The 23110-nt window shown below is 44.1% G+C and overlaps 1 protein-coding gene across 2 annotated transcripts in view; it reads left to right on the forward strand.

Annotated features, from left to right (window-relative positions):
• The first annotated feature begins 363 nt into the window (after positions 1-363).
• Positions 364-23110, forward strand: part of SPATS2 (spermatogenesis associated serine rich 2) — a 127284-nt gene continuing 104537 nt past the window's right edge. The window contains exon 1 of one of the 2 annotated variants that reach the window (XM_088448996.1): positions 364-490. The gene's annotated coding sequence lies outside the window, so the exon portion shown is untranslated. Of the gene's footprint in view, positions 491-628; positions 727-23110 lie in introns of those variants that run through there. The other variant, XM_088448997.1, reaches the window with a different exon arrangement.

Here is a 23110-nt window from a genome sequence, read left to right on the forward strand (position 1 = left end):
TAGGTTCTTGCAAAGGTGATATGTTATTACATTCAGTTTCCTTCAGGATATGCACAACTTCCTCTCCTATTGAGGAAACTACAGCTCCTGCTTCCATGTATTTCCTCTGACATAGCATGATGCTGATCACAGTGAGACTATGACTGTCCTTCGGCTCATTTCGGATTCAATCGTCTATTTCCGCCAATGTCCATCTCTGCTCGGAAAACCTCGTCTATTTCCGGACACATCATCCAATCCCATCTTTCCTTACAATTGCCCGTGGGACAGACTTTTTTTTTTTTTTTGTTCTCGTGTCGGTCCCGCCCTCGTGCGTAAGGTGAAGCAGTGTTTCTATTGGTGGCCTGTGTTTCCCCGCCCCCTCAAAGATTCATCGCCCCACCCACCTCTCCTCCCAGTTTTAGAAGGGAAAAAAAAACCTTCCACCTCAGCCGCTGAGGACTCGGACCCGGCACCGGACCTGCCCCGGACACCGCGGAGGCGAGCAACGGTATGAGCCCTGTGCGTAGTGACCGAGGATGACGGAGCCGTACTGTGGGGGGCGCTCACATTCCGGCCTTTAGGACCCTGCACTCCACTCTCCCATTAATCACGGCGGTTCAATTGTGTTCCATCCGTGGCCTGAGCCTCTCCCTCTGCCTGCGACCACTAGGACAGGGGGCCCGGGCTGTGTGTCTGGCCGGGGGCTATATGCCTTGTATCCGCGCTGGGTGCTGCGGGAGAGCGGTGAGGATGCTGGAGGGAGTGGGGGAGGAGGAAGAGCAGGGGATGCTGCAGGGCAGGATGGAGGTGCAGAGCCTGGTCCTATGGCTGGCGGCGTGGCTGTATCATCCAGGCTGAGGTGCATGTGCTGGAGGGAAGGAGGGGGAACCTGGCTGTACACGTACCAGATGCCTGTGTTACAGCTATGACATACATGGGCTGTGTGCTTGGTGGGGCACATACATGGAGGAGATCGCCTGCTGCAGAGGTCTGTAGGGGGTGTGATTCGAGGCTCAGCAGCATATATCTGAGGTGTCTGTGGAGGAACCCTGCTATTTACAGCACAGGGTAGTACCTATCACAGACTTCCTTCTATCTGATACAGTGACATGACATGGAGATAATGCAATCACATAAAGGGCTGCATACAATGCACAATAACTGCTCATCAGAAGTGCTACATTGTACATAGATATTTCCCTTTTTGCTTTTTATTAATTTAACTTTTAAGACCTAATCCAACAGACTAAAGTTGTTGATCTGATTTAAACCTTAGCTTAGTGGTTCCCAAACTGTGCGCCGTGGCACCCTGGGGTGCCTTGGGACACTTGCAGGGGTGCCTCAGGTTGGTGGTCCAGCACCAAATTAAATTCTTTATGGTCAATGTACCGTAATTTAAATATGTGCACAAAAAAGAAGCACAAACCTGTCCACCACTATATAACCAAACCCAAGGATGACAGGTAAACACAATCTACTTCACTACATTTGTTTCTGAATTTCTCAATAAAAAGCTTTTGGATTAGGGGTGCCATGAAAACAATGCTGATGCACTAGGGCGCTGTGATTCAAAAAAGTTTGGGAACCACTGACTTGGCTGGAAAATCTAGGCTAATTTAGTCCACAATTTTAATTTATGACATTCTGGTCAGATAGCATGCTTATATTACATCTGCCTGTGACTGTATGAGATCCTGCATTTATCATGCTGACAGTTAAACATACTATATCAAAAAATTTCATGTACTGTGCAGTTTGACATGCCGCAAGTGTGGCTAATCAGGCTACAGATGTGGTCTCTCAGAAGCCATACTGAATGACCTGCTTGCAACATGCTTCCATTTTTACAACTGAATGTAAGCTTATAGTATAGTGTCCGATGCATTTTTTTCTTAAATGCAGTTGTAATGTGCGGTCTTGCGTACACACGGGACGATTTTTTGATCGATTTGTCGTTAACGACAAATTGTTTAAAAAATCGTTCAGTTTCTGAGGTATAACGATGAATGAAAACTACAAATGCGCGCTCCCGTTTGTAGTTTTCGTTCATCATCCGAACTTCCTGTCCAACCTGACGATATTGTCAGGTTGGACATGTTTGGGGATGAGGGAGGGAGCCTGGCACTGAACAAAATCGTTCTTGATGTCGTTCAGTGTTTTGTGCTCAGTGTCGTTAACGACACTGAGCACAAACTGCTGGGGACACACGGGACGATGTTCGTTCAGGTAGCATCGTCCCGTGTGTACGCACCTTTTACTTCAGGACCGGTGCTTAAATAAGTAACTTTCTCTCGTCCTACATATCAGTTTGCCTTCAACACTAAACTCTGGGGCCAAATGTAATCGGATGAGAGTTTAGCAATAAACTCGCATTGGTCGAGTTTTATCTTCAAAATGGGAAAACATCTTGATGAGCGTTTAAATCGTGAGTTTTTTGAGTGTATGGGGCCTATGTATCAAAGCTGGGAGAGAGATAAAATTGTGAGAGATAAAGTATTAACCAATCGGCTTCCAATTTACATTTTGCAGGCTGTGTTTAAAAAAAAAAAAAATGATAGGAGCTGATTGGTTGCTAATATATTTGTTACAATTTTATCTCTCTCCCTGCTTTGATACACAGGCCCCTAAAAACACGCGAGTTTTCATGTTCTCTCACTCTATTACATTGGCCGAGTTTAAAAATTGGAACGTTTACTGCAGAACTATCACATTTTCTAATCTCTCACCCTATTACATTTGGTCCTAGTGTTTCCATTTTGAGTAGAAAAAAATGTCTTCCAGTCAGCCCAGTGAAATCATAGCTGTCTGCTGGACACTGTAAATATTAACAAGTAAATATTTCCCAACATGGGAAACCCATCAGTCAGTCTACAGATGGGCTATTTAAGGAAATGCATGCAAATATATATACTTGGTTTCTGTATGATCTGAAACCTCACATCCTTTTATTATATTGTTCTGTTAAAGGGGCCTGAGGAACATTGGTGTGTGTGATTTTTTTTTTTTTTTTGTAATCTGGTTTAAATAGATATTATAGCTGACATTAATATGGTCAGTAAGCATCATTCAATTTGATACAGTACATATACACCTGTGGAGCTGTTCACGTTTAGTATAGTAGGTGAACTGGATTTCATGGAAGTCAGGATAGGAGCTATAAGAGACACTGATTGTATCCTCGAAAATTGGTTAGAGCAGTGTGGCTGTCAGTGTGTCCACTCCTTCACTAGAGGAAAGGATATTATTTAGATCTAAAGCAGATAATGTGGTAATGATGCCTGTCATGATCAGAAAAGACTATCTTGTGGGACCAAATGAGACTTCAGACAGCATATGCTTGGAGATATCTTAAGAGGCCTGCGTTTTATTACAGCAGCTTTCTGTTTGTCTATCGACTGTTTGTTTTTGTATCCTCCTATAAAGACCTTTAACTTTCTCTTGTATTACGCAATAGAAATTGGAAAAGGCTGCTTCTGTGTCACGCGTATCCTTTGTGTGACTAGGTAAATCTTCTCCTCATTTTCCTGTCTCTCTGTTTATCTACAGTACCTGTTAGTCTTGTATTAAACACTTTGCTGCCTCCTTATGCTGAGAACTGCCACACAGACATGGACTTCAGAAATGGGCGTCTAAGATTTTGAGCTGTAAACCCCTTTGGAATAGAACGGTGCTATTTCACTCCACATTTTTATTTTACTTTTTCTAAAAAAAAAAAAAAATTACTAGTTTGCTTATATTTTTCAGTATGACTTTTTTGTCCATTTGCAAATATTATTTAGTGTCACAATGTTTAATACCTGATGGCAATTCAGTCGATGCCAGGTTAAGAAAAGTTCCTTTAACGTTTGAACTTCTCTAGGCCTTTTGACACAGCTGGGATTATTTTCAGGTAGACTGGCTAGTTCTAGACAAGCCTTCTTTGTATAGCTGGGCAGTCAGTGACTCTGGTTTCAGTTTTCTTGCTCAGTCAGACAGGAGCGATGTGTTCCCAGTCATGGTTATTGAATGGGAGTTTAGGGGCAGAAGACTGAGAGGGGGGGGGGGAAAGCTCCCCCTCTTAACCCGCTTTAAAGAATGAACAGACTTTTAGCTGTATAGTCTCTGGGATTTATATTTTAGCAAATCAATTTTGGGATTACTGATTGTGATACTCAAAGTTTTCTATGATATGGCTGCAGTTTTATACCAGTTGGCAGTACATATTTCATAGTCATTGTGCCATCTTATTTTTCATTTAGTAAATACTGTTATTAAAATTAAATAGTATATCCATTAATTTTTATTTTGTGTCTTCTGAGAGGTGGATGCTAATTTTACACATTTAAATGACTATGTAGGTGACATGTTTTTCCTAATACAGTGGAGCATCCATTTTGTGTGCTGAGCCAGTATTTATAGAAATGTAGTTCATTTACAAGGAATCTGTAAAGCCGTGTTCTCATACATCCTTGCTGCAGGTGAGCCAAACAGTCCCTCTTGGCACACCAGGTCCTGTGCGACTCTGTTCGCGCTGCGCGTCTTTTTCGGTCAAAAATGTGTCTTATTTGTAAAGTGATGTGACTAGGATGCACCAGGAGACTGTGCTGATTAATTTGCAATGCAACACTTTTATATCTGTGTGTGACTGAGCCTGAATCTGTGTATGAATTGCTAAGATGCAGTAGCCACAGCCTTTTTTCCACACAAAGTTCCATTGAGGTTCGTGTACAGACTCAGTCGCATATCAAATTAATCAGTGTAGTCTCCTGGTGTGTCCTAGTCGCTTAAAGTTGCGAAAAAGATGCCGGTGCTAGCAAGAGTCGCTGAGGACTTGCGTCACATGGCGTATTGAGACTAGATGTATGGATCTGTACTTCCTGAATGTCAGACGATGCTGTATGTTTCTTTAAACTTGTTTAATCCACAGAATTGATGTGTTCAATGTGTTTAGGTGACTGGTTATCCTTAAAACTGCTGAACTCCTGTATATGTGTTTTTTATTTATTCTGCTTCCTTCATGTTTTGTGCCTTTCTAACATGAAGTTTCTAGTCCTTTTTCTAGGATGCCCTCCTATATCTCTTTAGGGTGCAGTGTCGGTGCTTGGAGATGACATCATCTCCTTGCACCGGAATGGTGCCCTCCTCCGTGCTGTAAATGGGACCAGAGTGGGACGACCCGGGTTACCCGTTTTCACACTCAGCTTACCCAGATCCTTCCTGGGAGAAACCCTGCTAGGTACCCTGGAAGGATTCCTGGGTGACTGGACCCGGGTAGAGCTGTTTCCAATGACAAACATCCTGGGTTGTTGCACATTCATGTGCAATAACCCGGCATTTTTCAGGTCAATGGAAAAGGGGTATTAGTGTAAGTGGGAGGCTGGTGTGGTCACTGTATGATACTGGAACACATTAGAGCAGAGGTTCCCAAACGCGGTCCTCAAGGCTTCCCAACAGCTCAGGTATTAGAGATAGTCAATTTGATTTAACCATCTGTACTCAGCCATGGATATCTCTAAAACCGGAACTGTTGGGGAGCCTTGAGGACCGTGTTTGGGAACCTCTGGATTAGAGTTTAAGCATTCAAACTTGTTTCTGAAGAGAGAGTCACATACTGGAGTCAGAGCCCTACCTCCAGGTATATGTTGGCATAGGAATGGGGGAGCGGGGGGGCTATTGTACCAAGAACATGCCGGCTGGCAAAAGGTGCATTCCAAGCCTCAGAGAAATTATGGAGCAGATTATACGTAATTCTATGAATTTCTGAATACAGATTGTATTTTTTTACATTGCTGCTTATTAGAATCTGAGAGGTCTCAAAAAGACAACAAAAAGCAGATAGTAGCACTGAGATAATAACCTTATCATTAGTAATGACAACAAACTACTATATCTATTATTATAATATCATAGCCTGTTAAAAAAAAAAGGCCATTAAGTTTGCGGCACTCATCCCACGGCAGCACTGAGCCTGTCGCATTCATTAGGTGTGACGTGCACCTGCGTGCTGCAATGATGGGACAGAGGAGGACTGGGAATGGGGGTAAGTATAATGGGAGGGTCAGGGGGACTGGTGCGGAGATGGGAGGGAGTGAATTGGGTGAGGTTACCTGGCAGATGCCAGGCCCATTTAATTACTAAATTAATAAATCATACAGTTGTTATATTAAAAAGGATGAGTGAAACCACAATATAACAAAATATTATTTAATGAACCCTAAATAGAGTATTTATTAAACAGGAGGAGCTGCTAATATTATAACCAACCGTAGACTTTTGAAGGACTTTTAGTGAATTCTTAGTGCAGTTCCAAAGGTGCATCTGTCAGAGGAACACGGGCTGATCAGGCTCACGGGATAGTGTCCAATGTATATTAAGTACCATAGCAATGTCTAACCGTGAATGCAATCTGGATTTAATACCGCTTTTAGGGGTGGAAATCCGTGCTCTGGAAAGTGTCCCCAGCATTAGGAGACATTCTCTATTTCTATCCATTCACCTTAATTTGGGCTGCCACATTCAAGGCAAAGTGGAAAGTTGTTAACTTGTGATTTGGATGAAAGTGCACAATTCTTTACCAGCAGTCCGTGTGGCACTATATAACATTTTTACGTGTTTCTCTGCTATTTTATCAGATTCTGACTATTGTACTACATTATGTCATGTCATGGTTTGCCATGCTAGTAACATGGCACTTGACAATCTGTAAATTAATAGCGGCTCGAAGAAACAAGTATGTAAAAGTGAATGCCCACATGCATCTTCATATAGGAAACCGGAGTGATTTATGTAAAAAAAATAAAATAAATATTATTTCTCTTTCATCCACTAGGGGACACTGGAGGTGCTTACGCTGGGGTATAGAGGTGTGGATAACTGGAGCTGGCACTTTAAAATAATCTAGAAGTGTGAAGCTCCTCTCCCTCTATGCCCCATCAGCCCTCAGTTTAGAAAATGTGCCTCTAGGAGCTGGTCACATTATGCTGTGCTCCAGCAAATACATTTATTTAATTACATTTTTTTATTTCAAAGCATCTTTTATACTCCTATAGGTACCCTTCGCCACCTATCTAAAAGGTGGGGTCCGGGTACCTGGTGCCCTGGTATTTTAGCAAACACCAGGAAGGAGTGCGCAGGGCTCATTCTAAAAAAGCTCCTGACCGCTCCTTACCGCCACAGCAGGTCTTCACACAAGAAGAGAAGACTGCTGACCTGCCGAGAGAGAGACTACAGGGGACATGCAGTGAGTAACAAGCTGCGCATCCCCCGGCTCCTGCCCCGCTGCTCGGCGCTGACACAGCATGCTGCGCTGTGTTGGTGTGTGCATAGGACAGTTAAACAGCGCTACACCTGTGCGCTGTGTAAGGGAAGCCCGCTGTCGGCGCTGCCCTGCGCTGTCTAAGGGAAGCTGTGTGTACACAGCGCTACACGCGGCTACCTGCTTCTTCCCTCTCCCCGCTGATACATGCGGGTAGAGGGGAGGAGGGATGGGCCACATAACAGACATAATGGAGCCCTTAGGGCATGAAGAGGGGCGGAGCCTAATCAGTGCGGGCTCTCTCTCCACTATACGCGGCAAGCGCCTGTAGATAACAGCGTGGCTGCCGTTTGTTAACTGTTTCTTGCCTGTATCTCTCCCTTATCCAGGAAGAGTGCAGCAGAACTGAAGGCTGGATTCTTTTGCTCCCCATTCCTGGCTACAAAGCTACAAGTTAAGCACAGAAGGATCTGGTACAGAGGCTGTGCATAATACACTGGGGGTGCAGGGAATCTGATCTGTGGGAAGGGAGTGGGGTGTATCTCCTCCTCTGTGTCCCAAGCCAGCCTTCTGTTTTTATTTACTTCTGTATATGCTCTGTCCCTCTGTGTGTGGTGACTGTGTGTATCCATGTCAAACAGAACAAAGGCGTCTCAAAAGATGTTTTTGTTCTAGGTGTAACAACAAACTATCCAAGCCGCATGCTGCTGGGTCCAGGTTATGTGATGCTTGTATAGCAATTGATCCACCTATGGCTATTATTGCCTCACCTGCGCCTCCATGGGCCGCTGACATGGTAGGAGTAATGACGGATTTAACGTCTGAGTTAGCTGAGGCACGCAAGTCTCAGCCTCCCTGGGTTGCTGGGCTAACCAAGTCTCTTGACACCCTGGTACAGGTTATGGGTACAGCTGTGTCCGCACCCTCCACTTCCTTACAGGGACCGACACAAAAGCGTCCTTTATCGGCTGTTCTCCAGTCAGAAGAGTCTGACGAGGAATTCCTCGCTACGAAGAGGAAGGGGAATTGGAGGAAGCATTACAGGACGATACCCCTCTAGAGTTAGAGTCCACCTCTCCTGGGGTGGAATCTCTAATTTTGGCGGTTAGAAAAATCCTTAAATTACCTGAGGATGTTATTCCTGCATCCCAGGAGTGTGAATTATTTCATGAACAACCAAAGAGCTCGGCGGTTTTTCCGTTCTCACTGCATCTTCAAAAACCGCTCTCAGTGGCCTGGAAACAACCGGATAAACGGTTCCAAATTCCGCGCCGGTTTCCTTCTAGCTACTCTTTTTCATCATCCATGATGTAGAAGTGGGAAATGCCACCTCCAGTAGATGCGTCCGTCTCCCGTCTCTCTAAGAAAACAGCACTCCCAGTACCGGGAGTTACAGTACTAAAAGATCCTTCGGATCGTAAATTGGAGACAACGCTAAGATCTATTTATACCGCAGCGGGTGCTCAGCTTAGGCCCACCCTTGTTACTGCTTGGGTTAACAAGGTGGTGGTTTGCTGGGCTGACCAGTTGATTACAGGTTTGGACTCTGGTACTTCCAGAGCAGAGTTACGCCTACTAGCAGAACACATCCATGAGTCTGCAGTTTACCTGGGAGAAGTGTCAAAAGATATTAGTCAGATTAGTGCTTGCATATCTGCTTCTGCTATTTCGGGCCGCAGACCCCTCTGGTTGCGTGCCTGGCATGCGGACGCAGAATCCAGGTGTGCAGTGGAGGGTTTACCATTCAATGGTGACATGCGGTTTGGCCCGGAATTAGACAAATGGATATCCCAGGCCACGGGGGGGTAAGTCTTCCTTCCTCCCGTCAACTGCACCGGCTCCCAGAAGAGTATACGCTGGACCTTCGTTTCATTCCTTTCGTGCGCCACATTCCTTTCGTGGGACAGCCAGAGGGGCTCCCTCCCAAGCCAGAGGCGACAGAGGTAGAGGCCGCTCACACACGGTTGCACGTAGACAGGAGCCTAAGTCTGCTGAGAAACAGGTGGCATGACGGTCTTCTACCCCACCTGGGACCACCTACAGTGGTAGCCCGCCTGCAAAGATTTCAATAAGTTTGGAACCAGACGTCTCCAGTACTGTGGATCCGCAGACTAATTTCCCTGGGGTACCGAATAGACTTCGAGGTCACCCCTCCACCTCGGTTCTTCACTACAAGTCTGCCAATACCTGCAGACAAGGCCAGGGTTCTACAGGAGGCTATCCAATCTCTAGTAGTATCATCTGTGCTAGTTCCGGTTCCAGAACATCAACAAGGTATGGGGTTTTACTCAAACCTGTTTGTAGTACCCAAACCGGATGGATCGGTCAGGCCAAAGTCATTGAACCTGTATCTGAAGATGTATCGGTTCCAAATGGAGTCTCTGCGGTCAGTTATTGCGAGCTTGGAACCAGGAGAATTCCTATTATCCCTGGATATCACGGATACCTATCTCCACGTTCCCATCTGGGAACCACATTCCAACACTGTTGGATAATAAACTTCAAGAAATCAAATCTCAATCATTCCCAGAAGCTCCTGTTTCTGGGCATGATCTTAGATACGGCATCACAGAGTATCTTCCTTCCAATAGACAGAGCCCAGGATATCCGGTGGTTGGTTCAGCTGCTCCTCAGACCACTACAGTTCGGGCGATTCCACTCCAGGGTGTTTCAGCTGGACCTACTAACACAGGGGTCAGGGTCTCATCTGCTTCTACATCGACAGATCTGTCTGAGCCCAGCTACCAGAGTGACCCTTTTCTGGTGGACACAATCCAACAATCTTTTAGTAGGACGGAGATTGAGTGTGGGACTGGATCATCGTAACAACAGATGCCAGCCTTCGAGGATAGGGAGCAGTAATCCTCGATTATCACTTTCAAGGTCGATGGTCCCTTCTAAAACAAAAGTGGCCCATTAATGTGTTGGAACTCAGAGCGATTTACAATGCTCTGATAGAAGCAACAGAGTTTCTAAGAACTCGTCCAGTAAGAGTTCAGTCCGACAACGCGACGGCCGTCGTGTACATCAACCGCCAAGAAGGGACTCGGAGTCGCAGGGCCATGCGAGAAGTAACTCAGGTTCTCAGGTGGGCCGAGAGCCAGTCTGTAATCCTGTCGGCGGTATTCATCCCGGGTGTGGACAACTGGGAAGCAGATTACCTAAACCGCCAGAATATCCATCCCGGGGAATGGAAGCTTCATCCAGACGTGTTCAACGCGCTGATACGTCGATGGGGATGTCCTCGGGTGGACCTCATGTCGTCACTATTGAATCATCAGTTTCCGGTATACGTGTCCAGAACTCGAGATCCGCAGGCAGTGGCAGTAGACGCTCTGACAGTTCCGTGGATCTATGACTTTGTTTACCTTTTTTTTTTTTTTCCTCCGATTCCACTTCTTCCTCGACTGCTAAAAAGGATAAAACACGAGTCAGCCTCTGTCATTCTCGTGGCTCCGAACTGACCTTGGGAGTAGTTGGTTCTCGGACCTTCGGTCCCTATTGGCAGATGATCCGTGGCCCCTTCCTCTGCGCCCGAATCTGCTGCAGCTGGGTCCTTTCATACACCAACCTAGTTAAACTGAGTTTAACGGGGTGGCTCTTGAAACCGATGTCCTAAGACGCAGAGGAATCCCAGACTCTGTTATTCCCACCATGCTACACGCCAGGAAACCAGTTTCGGCTGCGCATTATCATCGCCTCTGGCGTTCTTCTATCTCGTGGTGTTCCAGTCGGCATCTTCCCTCTAGGATTTTTCGGTGTCCCGGTATCTGCTTTTTCTTCAGACTGGTCTGGATTCTGGCCTTCGTCTTGGAACTTTAAAGGTGCAGATTTCTGCCCTTTCCATTTTCTTTCAAAATGAGGTACAGGCGTTTCTTCAGGGAGTCTTGCGTTTGCAGCCTCCTTTTTGTACCTCCGATAGCTCCCTGGGACTTGAACTTGGTGCTTCTGTTTCTTCAGTCATCCATGTTTGAACCTTTGGAAGAGGGTGATATTAAGTACTAGTCTTGGAAGACGGTCCTCTTCCTGGCTCTAGCATTCGCTCGTAGAGTTTCAGAATTGAGTGCTCTGTCCTATAAGCCACCTTACCTTGTGTTTCATGCTGATAGGGCGGAACTCCGGACAGTAGCCGCCTTCCTTCCCAAGGTAGTGTCGGCTTTTCATATTAATCAACCTATTGTGGTACCATCTTTGGTGGAGGACTCTGGTGGTTCTTCTACCTTGGATGTGGTTGAAGCTCTCCGCATCTATGTTGACAGGACTGCTTCCCTCCGTAAGTCTGAGTCGTTTTTTGTCCTCTATGATGCGGTGCGGAGGGGTTGGCCAGCGTCTAAGCAGACTTTGGCACGTTGGATCCGGCTGACCATTCATCAGGCTTATGTTAATGCCGACCGCCGGCCTCCTTCATCCATTTCGGCTCATCCCACACGTTCTGTGGGTGTGTCATGGGCGGCCGGTAGGGGAGCCTTCACGTCACAATTGTGCCGTGCGCCCACTTGGTCTTCAGTTCACACGTTTGTCAAGTTTTACAGATTTGATACGTTCGCTGTTTCGGCATACTGTGTTGGCTGCCTAGTTCTGCAGGTGCTGCAGAGCGCTCCTGCCTGTGGGGAAAACTTTGGGACGTCCCCAGCGTAAGCACCTCCAGTGTCCCCTAGTGGATGAAAGAGAAAATGGGATTTTGGTACCTACCGGTAAATCCTTTTCTCTGATTCCACAGGGGACACTGGACGCCCACCTCAGCACTCTTCGCCTGCCTGTTCGGTTTGTTCCGTATGTTGTATGTTTTGATTATTGTGTGTTCTTCTCTCCCTTTTACTCCGCTTGTTCTCCATCTCGTCTCTGTCTTCATTTTTTAAACTGAGTGCTGATGGGGCATAGAGGGGGAGGAGCTTCACACTTCTAGATTATTTTAAAGTGCCAGCTCCAGTTATCCACACCTCTATACCCCAGCGTAAGCACCTCCAGTGTCCCCTGTGGAATCAGAGAAAAGGATTTACCGGTAGGTACCAAAATCCCATTTTATATATAAATTTTTTTTTTTATTTTTTTTTTTATGGATTTGCATTTAAAACCATTGGAACTGTAATTTCACTTATTGTAAATGTATTGTGCAAGTCAAGGGCTTCAATCAATTGTCTTCCCAATTTTGTAGCTACATCATATAAGTGTGGGTTCCTCCTCTGCTGTAATTAAGTCTAGAATGCTTTTGGCATTCTGATTGTCAGCAGAGACACAAAATATGGGATATTCTTTTGGTCTACTTAGGTGGTGATTGAATTAGCTGCGAGGCTCTGTAGTAGTCTCGCATGTTACAATTAAAGGCAATTACGGCTGTGGATACCCTGATAATTTTTGATTGCATTTTGTGAGCAAAAATTAGTGGAGACCTTTTAAGCGAAGCATCATGCAACCCGCAATTCTACTACAGAGTTATTTGATTACTGCAGTTAGCAATGTAGGGGGAGATGTACTAAGCCTTGCAGAAAGATAAAGTACCAAGCAACCGTTCCTAACTTTACAGTGACAGGAGCTGTTTGGTTGGCACTTCATCCCTCTCCAAGGCTTAGTACATTTACCCCCATACTCATTAAAATTATTGGAGTCTTGTGCTGTCACGTGAGAGTAAAGATACTAGAGCTGGGTGCACACTAGACGATATATTGGTGCAGGTCAATCTGAAGATCTGACAGCCGACACCATGGTAAGGAAGTAAGCAAAGTCTAGGCGAAAATACAGTATAACGCTGGCAGAAGAAACTCCGAGGTAAGGGCCACACTACTGTAGTATCCCCTTGGGATTGAAGTAATCAGTAAATGACTAAAGTCTAACCTTCATTGAATAATAAATAGTATGAATACCAAGAATGCATAAAAACATGCATACAAAGAGATAACAAAAATTCAGATGCTAAAGTATATATAAATATTCTTAAAATTCAATTATTAAATTGATGAATGCCTTTACACCTAAGCAGCTCCTATATAGTGACTCTGTAACACCAAAGTTATATAGAACAAAAGTATTTAGTATACTCATAAAGAGCGCTATATGTGGTATCAAATTAATTTTAATTATGCACATAAGGTCAACTATAACATAAAAAATATATAAATAATTCATATATATGACATAGGCTTAAAAAGCCTTAATATAGATCACTGCATTAGGCACCTGTCCAGTTTGACGAACAAAATAGTCTGTATCAGTCTGATTCCAATATAGAGAGTTCTATTGTAATCAAATGCCCAGTCCTTTAGATTAAAGCACACTTGAATATCTCTACTTAGCCAGCTTGTAAAACTATCTGCTGCCAGGACTTATTTCAACCTCCCCCTGGATTTCCAAACACATTATTCAGTAGGTGTCTTTACCCATATGTGGGCAGTAGCTCCGAATCTTAGTCCTTCTCCTGTGATGCAGGGGAGGGAGAGTGTGGCCAGGACGCAGCGGCTTACACAGGCAGCAGTCAGCAAGGATCAGCTTGATGATTAAAGATGAGTATGGACACACTTGATCAGCAAGTTATTCCACACAAAGTGCCATAAGCAGTAACAGCCCTAACATGTTTCTCCGCTGGTTTCCTCAGAGGGATCAGGCAGTAATCTTGAATTGAATAATCGCAAAATGAAGTATAGGATATGTGAAAATGGGGAATAAAGGGCAAAATTAGGAGCCCAAGAAGAAATAAAAATCCTATATGGAAATGGGACAAAAATAAAAACAAAAAATGTTGTCTAGGGTTTTGGCGCAGGACATAAATGAGAGAACTACAGTAATCTATGCCCAATAAGGTCTTTTGTAGATTGCAAATATAGATATTCTCCTCTACCTGAGATTATACTTCTGCTGTCCTGTGTATGCACATAGATGCATTGAATAACAAGATGGGAAGCAGAATAAGTGCAGTGTTATCGGCAGCTGGGAAAATGGCAGACAGCTGAGCCCTGCCTGTCAGTGCAGGAATTGTATCCCTTCAGTGAGAGAAACAAAGTATGCAGTGGTATTACAAAGGAACAATTACCTTTGGTAGCAGGGTAGACAGAAGATCATGGTCTCATTAGTGCTTAACGGGTGTCCTCATGAGTAATAAGATGCGCATTTTGCCGAGAGAAGTGGTCAGGTATCGTCATCCCTCCAATGTGTGGCTTATAAAACAGGGCTCAGCTCTGTGCGGTTTCCCCTGCAGCAGATACTACCTCTGCGTTTCTTTTTTCAGTGTTATACTGTGTTTTCGTCTACAAAATAAAACAGCCAAGCTGTTAACCAGCCTTGCTCCTGCCACATAACATTAATCCTCTACTCCAGTGTTTACCAACTCCAGTCCTTTGGGGAACATCTAGTAGTGCATGTTATACAGATCAGAGCACCAGGAAGTGACAGGTAAGTCGTGGAACCAAGCGTAAAAGCACTGTCAAGGAGACTATACTAGCCAGTGTAATACACACAGACAAATGATGTGTGTGTATATGTATGTATGTGTGTGTGTGTGTGTGTATATGTATGTGTATATATATATATATATATATATATGTGTGTGTTCCCTCTAGCTCCGGCGGCAGGCAGGGCGCCGGAGCTAGAGAGGGCAATCCAAAGGCGCGTGGTTATGAAAAGGGGGCGTGTCTATAAGACGCGTCCCCTTTTCGTCATACTTGGGGGCATGCCCGGCGCTTACGGACATGCCGGGCAGCCCCCAAGCGCTGCAGAAAGCGCCCGGCGTCTATTCTCCGGCGGTGACCAAACAGCCTAGCGAGAACACATATTATATATATATATATATATATATATATATATATCATACACACACACACACTTCCCACATCCTATGGGAATCAGACTTTAAATATTGTTTGAGTATCATTTAAGGAAAAGGTACATTATTTTTGATTTCTAAAAAAAAAAAAACAACACATGCGTGGCTCTCTGATGTACACTATTACTACTTATGTTTGTTTTGTATCTTTTGTGTTTTTTTTTATGCAAATGTAAAGCACTTTGAATCCTATTGGGATATAAGTGGTAAATAAATAACATTTATTATTTAAAATTGATAGGGTAGAGCACTCCAAAAATCATATGCAATAATGTTTGCCAGTAATGATATTGAAGAAAGCAAGAAGTACAGCACTCAAGGATAATGTTGAACACCACAGTGTTTGTATGAACATTGATGAAGAAACTGCAACGTTTTATGCTGCTCCGTGCCCTTTGTCAAAATAAAATACATAAAAAAAATACATCTTTATATATCTCCATCTCCAGACAGCAGAACATAGCCATCATGTTTTACTGGATATGTTTCTATTTATTGCATAGATTAAATAGTTGGTATTGTATTATGTGTTAAAATAAACCAGCCGAAATGCCTTGCCCCGGAGAGTTCTACACCCCATAGATTAGATAGATGATGTGGGTTGCTGGAGATTTTTTTTCTAGTGTTTATGAGCAACCCATTAGGGATCAATTATGCTTATTAAATCTCTATTTGCTCTTCAAGTAAAGACCTTTTCAGTGTAATTGGAACAAAGTGTCTAAAGACAGAACCTTAAAGTTCATTTCTGAGGTAGTTGTTCTAGGTAAACACCCAATGGGATATGAAGATATAATATGTAATAGATCACTAGAGTTACACATCTTCCACTTTCAGCTTAAAGTAGAGCTAACATTAATGTGGTTTTTAAAAAATAAATTTAGTGTCCCCCCCCCCCCCCATTAATTATCGCGCTTGTCTCGCTCAAGTAGACCAGGTTAGCCGCGTTTAACGTCTAAGCCCGCCAAAAGTCCTGGTTAGCGTGCGCAAACAGCAGTTTGGGCACCTAAAAACAGGTCTTATCGCACATTTCTGCTCAGTGGGGTGCGAGCAGGAATGTCCTCCCACAGCATTCTCGTCCGAACGTAGCAACAATTGAATTGCTCCATTGGGCGCCAATTAATTATCATGGTGTAGAAAACAAGTGAATCCCCTGATACTGTATCTCAAGTTGTAGCATTATTTTGTCCATTGTCACAGGGTTATGACCAAAGTTAAAGCAATAAGATTGACAGAAGAAATTATTACTATGGGACTTAACTGAATACAGTGAATATTACTATGGGACTTAACTGAATACAGTGTCTTTCTGGGGAGGGGTAATCTACACATCTATGCTTGACAACACTTTTATGGAAGTCAAGTAAGATCTGTGTCCTCTTTGAGCATTGCATTATATATAATGTGACATTATATATAATGTGATGTTGCACAGGGCTCTGTGGGTGGCACCGTCGTGCCCCACAGTCCCTGCATGTGGCTGGCAGGGTGCCTGTAATGGCAACCTGCAGCCAGTTTCGCTGCTGCAGTGCTGCCTGGAGCATTTGGACGCTCCAGGCATCCACACTGCAGTGTGTACAGTCGCCCAGAGCGTCCTGAGGTCCTCTGGCCAATGCTGTACTTCCCGGTGCTAGTGGCCCCACCCCCTCTGCGCAGCGTCATGTGTTCTTTAAAACGAAGCTGTTTCTTGCATTAGAGCTGCATGGTCTCTTTATTTAGAACTTTTAATTGAAATATAATTAAATTAGTATCACACTCTAGAATTGTAATCCTCATTACAGATAACAGAATATGGACTGGCATTTGCGTGATGAATAAAAAACACATTCATAGACTTCAGAAGGAAATAGACTTAAAATGTGGGTTAATTTGTTCCCCAAATAATGGATGCCAATTGATATTAAATTCTTCTCAATACTTTAAGGAATAAATAGGTAACTTTTCCGGAAATCTCGGCTCTTGCACAGTAGCAGAGATTTCCGGAATGACGACATTTTGACTTCTTTCTGAGAAAAATGAGCATGGGGGGGAAGATCCAAGCCAAAACCGAACCACTAGTCTCTATCAACGAAGTCTGCAACAGGTTAATAAAGAGGTCACTGCTTTTTCAGGCACCAAGATCTGCCTGATCCATTTTCTTGTACACCAGGCGGTACTTATTAGCATGTCAAGAGCATTATAGTTTATCCCCCGCAAGAATATCTAGGGGTAAATTTTACTTATTAGCGGTTGTAAAATCCGCCCGCTAAAGTCGTGTTTGTTGTAAATAGTCTCGCCATCCTGCATATACTGCTAAAACATGACAAGAAGGGGGCACTTGTGCAACCGCCGATTAGTACATTTACCCCTAGATATTTTTTGCAGGGAATCTGTTCTTATGCTCTACACATGCTAAAGCTCTGTGCTACACACACCACAGAGCATAGGGTTGTTTAATCAGGGAGGGCAGAGTGTGGGCCAGACTGTTCAACAAGTAAAAGCTAGCATGGATACAGGTACTTAACTCCTTCTCTGATGGCTTCTGACACACACACACACACACACACACACACACACACACACACACACACACACACACACTCTTTAGTATAGACAAATATGTTCATGCAACCTGTTGGTATGCCAGAGAAGATCAACATCTACTGATTGACTTATACAAATGTAAGCTTGGGATTTACATTTTATTTAAAAAACTTTTTTTTATGTCGGGCCAATGTTGTTCCCTTCGTCCCAGACCATCCGTGATTGCCCGTATACAATGTGCAATTTAATGAACGGCGGAACAGTGCCTTAGTCCGTCCTTCATTAAATTGCACCACCTCGTACACGAAATCTTCTGATTGGCCGTGCAGCACGGCCAACCAAAAGATATTGTGTACGACCCACGGGAGCGCACATTTGTGTATACGCACTGGATGATATGCACGATATGTTGATCCAATTTGCCTGGAAATGACAAATTGTGCAGTGTGTAACCAGCCTTTAGTTGTAAAGAAAAGAAAGCAGGGCATATTTATTATAGCGTTCCCGCTAGGCTGTTTTAGCTGGGTGCGGCGTCCTGCCCTAATTCTGGAGGGCAAAAAGCACCCTGCCCTCACAGCCTGCGGGTGCTGTCTTCACCCGCGGGTCGCAGTGTCCCACGGGTGGGGAAATGCGCGGAGACACGGTCACCACCGGAGAATAGATGCCGGGCGTATGCGCCCTGCATCTATTCTCCCTGTTGGCAGCGCTTGGGTGTTGCCCGGCGTGTCCGTAAGTAACAGGCACGCCCCCAAGAGTGACGAAAAGGGGATGCGTTTTATAGACACGCCCCCTTTCCAATGGCCATGCCCCCTTTTCGGGAGCGCGAAGGCGCGCGCACGGAAGTGCCCTCTCTAGCTCCAGCGCCCTGCCTGCCACCGGGGCTAGAGTGAACACTATATTACCAGTTATTTTGTATAGCGCGCACATATTCCGCAGTGCTTTACAGAGGATATTTGCCCATTCACATCAGTTACTGCCCCACTGGAGCTTACATTCTGTATTCCCTTCCACATACTCGTACACATACACACTAGGGTTATTTTTTTTTTTCTGTCAGGAGCCAATTAACCTACCAGTATATTTTTGGAGTGTGGGAGGAAACTGGAGTACCCAGAGGAAACCCACCCAAGAATAGAGAGAAGAGAATATACAAACTCCACACAGTTAGGGCTGTGATGGGAATCGAACCCAAAACCTCAGTGCTGTGAAGCAATAATGCTAGCCATGACACCATCCGTGCTGCCCTGAGTACACCTTGAATGCAGGGAGACTGATAAGGGTCCTCCTGAAGTATGTCTATCTTTATAAAAATACCATAACCTTATTTTTTTTGCTTGTGCGTAGTGATTTGCTTTTAAACCATGTAATATAGTCGTATCAGAGTTTTGGATGGATCATTACAACTAAATATACTTCCTAATCATCCTGGTGAAGCTATAACTATGACAGTTTAATGTACAGCCATCAATCATATTAGACAACCATGACTTTATGAATCGGCACAAAATCTGCATTAGATTGACAAGTCTGACACGTTTAAGCTAAATAGAACTGGTTTTCCTTTCTCCAGAGGCCTGCTAAGAATGATTGTCGCATGTTATGTACAATCTATGACTTTGTTTGATGCTCATGTTGAGACTCTGTTGCTACTGATGTATTTTCTGGGCGCACAGCATGCAGACCTCTGTATACACAGAAACAGACAAATCTCAGGTGCACAACTCCAAATTATTAATAATATATATAAATGCAATAAAATTTTGTATACACAGAAACAGACAAATCTCAGGTGCACAACTCCAAATTTTTATTTTCATTCTTTATATGCAGCTGCTCCTAACTATCTCTTTACACTGCACTTTTCTTACTATGCTTGTGCCCTGGGGCGGCTTGGCTGGAGCAGTTTTGGGGGGTCCTGCGCTCTGGATTTGAACCCTAGTATGTTAGGGACCTACCCGAAAGAGGTTACCTGGATATGGTGGGTAGGCCCATAACCTTGGCCATGATTATGCTAAAAACCTCTACTGATTGCAAAATTTTATTGTGTGTACATATATATACTGTGTGTGTGTATGTATGTATGTGTGTGTATATATATATATATATATATATATATATATACACACACACACACACAGTGTGTATGTGTATATATATATATATATATATATATATATATATACACACAATAAAATTTTGCAATCAGTAGAGGTTTTTAGCATAATCATGGCCAAGGTTATGGGCCTACCCACCATATCCAGGTAACCTCTTTTGGGTAGGTCCCTATCATACTAGGGTTCAAATCCAGAGCGCAGGACCCCCCAAAACTGCCCCAGCCAAGCCGCCCCAGGGCACAAGCATAGTAAGAAAAGTGCAGTGTAAAGAGATAGTTAGGAGCAGCTGCATATAAAGAATGAAAATAAAAATTTGGAGTTGTGCACCTGAGATTTGTCTGTTTCTGTGTATACAAAATTTTATTGCATTTATATATATTATTTATTTATTCATTTTATTTATTAACAGTTTCTTATATAGCGCAGCATATTCCGTTGCGCTTTACAATTATTATTAATAATTTGGAGTTGTGCACCTAAGATTTGTCTGTTTCTGTGCCTGCAATTAGTCTCATCAGGTAGCACCTCCCATTTTATATATATATATATATATATATATATATATATATATATATATATATATACATACATATATATACCGGTGTGTGTTGTGTGTGTGTGTGTATATATATATGTATGTATGTCAGGTTGTGCAGTCCAGAAATCTTTCCCAGACCTCTGTATACAGCTGCTCAGGATACTTTTAGAAGTTTTAACACGCACTCTTACGTGTAAGTGAGGTGCGCTGACAATGATCTCATACATCTTTATGATAACATTATGATCCAAAACGATACTACACATGTCTTATTGTTTTATTCCCTTTTTTCACATTGAGGGAACATCTGTGTGAGAAAATCACCTTTATAACAACGCAGGAATAGATACCTACAGATAAGTATTCCTTAAACATTATTCCCACATTTTCTGTGCACAACCGGAGACAGCGCCATCACATCCTTCTCATCCTCAATTTTTACCCAATTGCTAAAGAGACCTTAAAGGGAAGGTCTGCAAGTAAGACGTAGGCTGCAGTTTTCCTGAGTGTTGGCGCCGTTTTCTCTTTCCTCATGTATCCAATTCTAGAGCTGCTCAGGAGGCTAAGGACAATTCTGTTTTTCCAGGTGCCATGCACAGGTTACAGATTAATATATACAATGGTATGAACAGCACAGTTAATATTTATTCCAAGCTTCTTTTCCAGCACTTGATCAACAAGCTGAAAATAGCTTGTTTAGGGACAGCTTTACTCAAAAGCCAATTAGCCAGATGTTACCACAAGACATTGACTTTGTTTTTTAAGCCGAAGAGCAAAACACGGCTCTCTGTCTCCAGGGGCATTTTTAGAAATCCTTTAGGTAGCACATTGCTTATAAGTGTGTTTGGCTCCATAATGTAGAATTCTGTAGTGATTTAGTTCCAGTGACATTGATGGAAGTATCTCTCTAAAGTTGCACAACAGGCAGTCACATTATCTACCTGTCTTCTGAGAATTATCCAGCTTTGGAGAGAGCTGCAAGTGGCACTCGGTAACCTGTTACTTGCCATGAGACTACACTTACTGCCTTCTAAATACAGTAGCTCCTATTCTCATGACACACCATGTGACCATGTGCACCACTGGGGAAGCACTTTAATTGGTGGTTTGGAGAAAAAGGAGGGTAGGAGCGGAGGCAAGGGGGTGAACATCTTTTTATGTTACAATTAGGTTTATATTTCACATAATGTAATTAGTGGGTGTCTTACAGGGCCTTACTACTCACTAATGGTCTAATTAATGGGCATAGTCATGGTCCTATATAACCTTGCTGAGTATAGTCATTGATCCATTATATTTTGCAACTGCAGGTATTATTATGGGTATACTTTTAAATTTGCTGGCGGATGGGGTCCCGGATGTCAACATACCGATGTCGGAGTCCCGTCACCCGGCAAAATGCTGACGCCGCTATACCGAATGAGATCAGGATAGCGGCATCTTCATCCAGAATGTAAGGATCCAGGTAAGTATTAGAATTTCTCCGGGGATGGTGGCTTAGTTTTGCAGACTCCCGGGGGGAGTTTACGGTTAGGCACCCCCAGGGGGGGTCAGTGTTGGGGGAGGGGGGGGAGGGGGTAGGCAGCACTTGTGGGAGGTTAGGGTTAGGCACCACCAAGGAAGGGTTGGGTTTAAGGAGGGAAGAGGGGGAGGGTTAGGGTACTTACCGCTCCTGTCAGGATGTTGGACGATCTGGATTTCGACGTCGACATATCATACCGATTCCTTGTTATGAACGTATCTTGCTGACTTATCTGGTATAATAATAAAATATTTTTTTTTCTCTTGCATCCGTTGAACCATGTGACTTAAAGCTCTGTGCAGTAGCTTCGGCAAACCTGAGTCTGAGCTCCTCCCACTTTGTCCCCTAGTTAGGAGTTGGACGGTGTTTTTCTTGTGCCCCAGGTCCAGGTTGCTTTGTCTGTTATGCTGAATTTAGCTTTTACTCTTATACATGGTTTCTCTCTTTTTCTTGATCAGCCATAGGGGACACTGGAGCTAGTATTGTGGGGTATGGATCGGGTCTAGAGAGGAGCCGGCACTTTAAGAATTAAATCAGTGTGACTGGCTCCTCCCTCTATGTCCCCTTCACCCCCAGTTTAAGTATTGTGCCTCGAGGGAGGCGGATCCCTGGGCATCAACTCCTAAGGATTTATTATTATTTATTTTTTCTTTAATTAATTTAGAATGAGACACAGGAAGACAGTTAGCCCCTGTCTGCCTGCGCCGTTGGAGACGCCGCCGCTTCCTAAAGCGTACGTCCGGGTCCCTAGTCAGCAGCTCTGTGTAACTCTGAAGCGGACAAACACTCGCGCCCATTACAAACACTGGCCGGGTGCTAGCTATGAGGTGGGTGGAGCTTCATCCTACTTCTTGACTAGACAAGAGCGCAAATCTCCCATGCCCTCTTCCCGCGTAGCAGCCATCAGCTCCTCTGCCTGCAGAAACGCTGATACAGACACCGCTAAAGGGTTTTCCAGATTGCCGGCTCTTCCTCCAAGCACCACAGCGTCTCTACTACTAAGGGCAGTGAGTGTATTGTGGGGGGTGGGGTGGGGGGGCGGTTTGGTATATTGGGGAGCCATTAATTGGGGGTGGTGGTGTGTGACACTTCTCCCTCTCTATATCTGTGTCTTGCTGCTCACTCTTCTCCTCACTGTCACATGTGCCTGTGTGGTGTTGATTCTGCTATTTTCTCTCTCCTGGAGTGCAGTTTGACAGGCAGGGGAGCAGCATCTAAAGCTTCACAGCAGCTATATGCCTGTAAAAAGTGCATCTCTAAGTTCACTCAGGCTCACTCTGATGAGTCTTTATTGTGTGATGCCTGTGATTCAGGGGACCCAGCTCGGCAATACCCACCCCAGTCCAGGACCTCTCTCCCCCTTGGATTACTTCCCTGACCGGTGTTA

Source organism: Taudactylus pleione, unplaced genomic scaffold (genome assembly GCF_031769625.1).
Source record: "Taudactylus pleione unplaced genomic scaffold, aTauple2 ptg000005l, whole genome shotgun sequence".
Classification (NCBI taxonomy): Eukaryota; Metazoa; Chordata; class Amphibia; order Anura; family Myobatrachidae; genus Taudactylus; species Taudactylus pleione.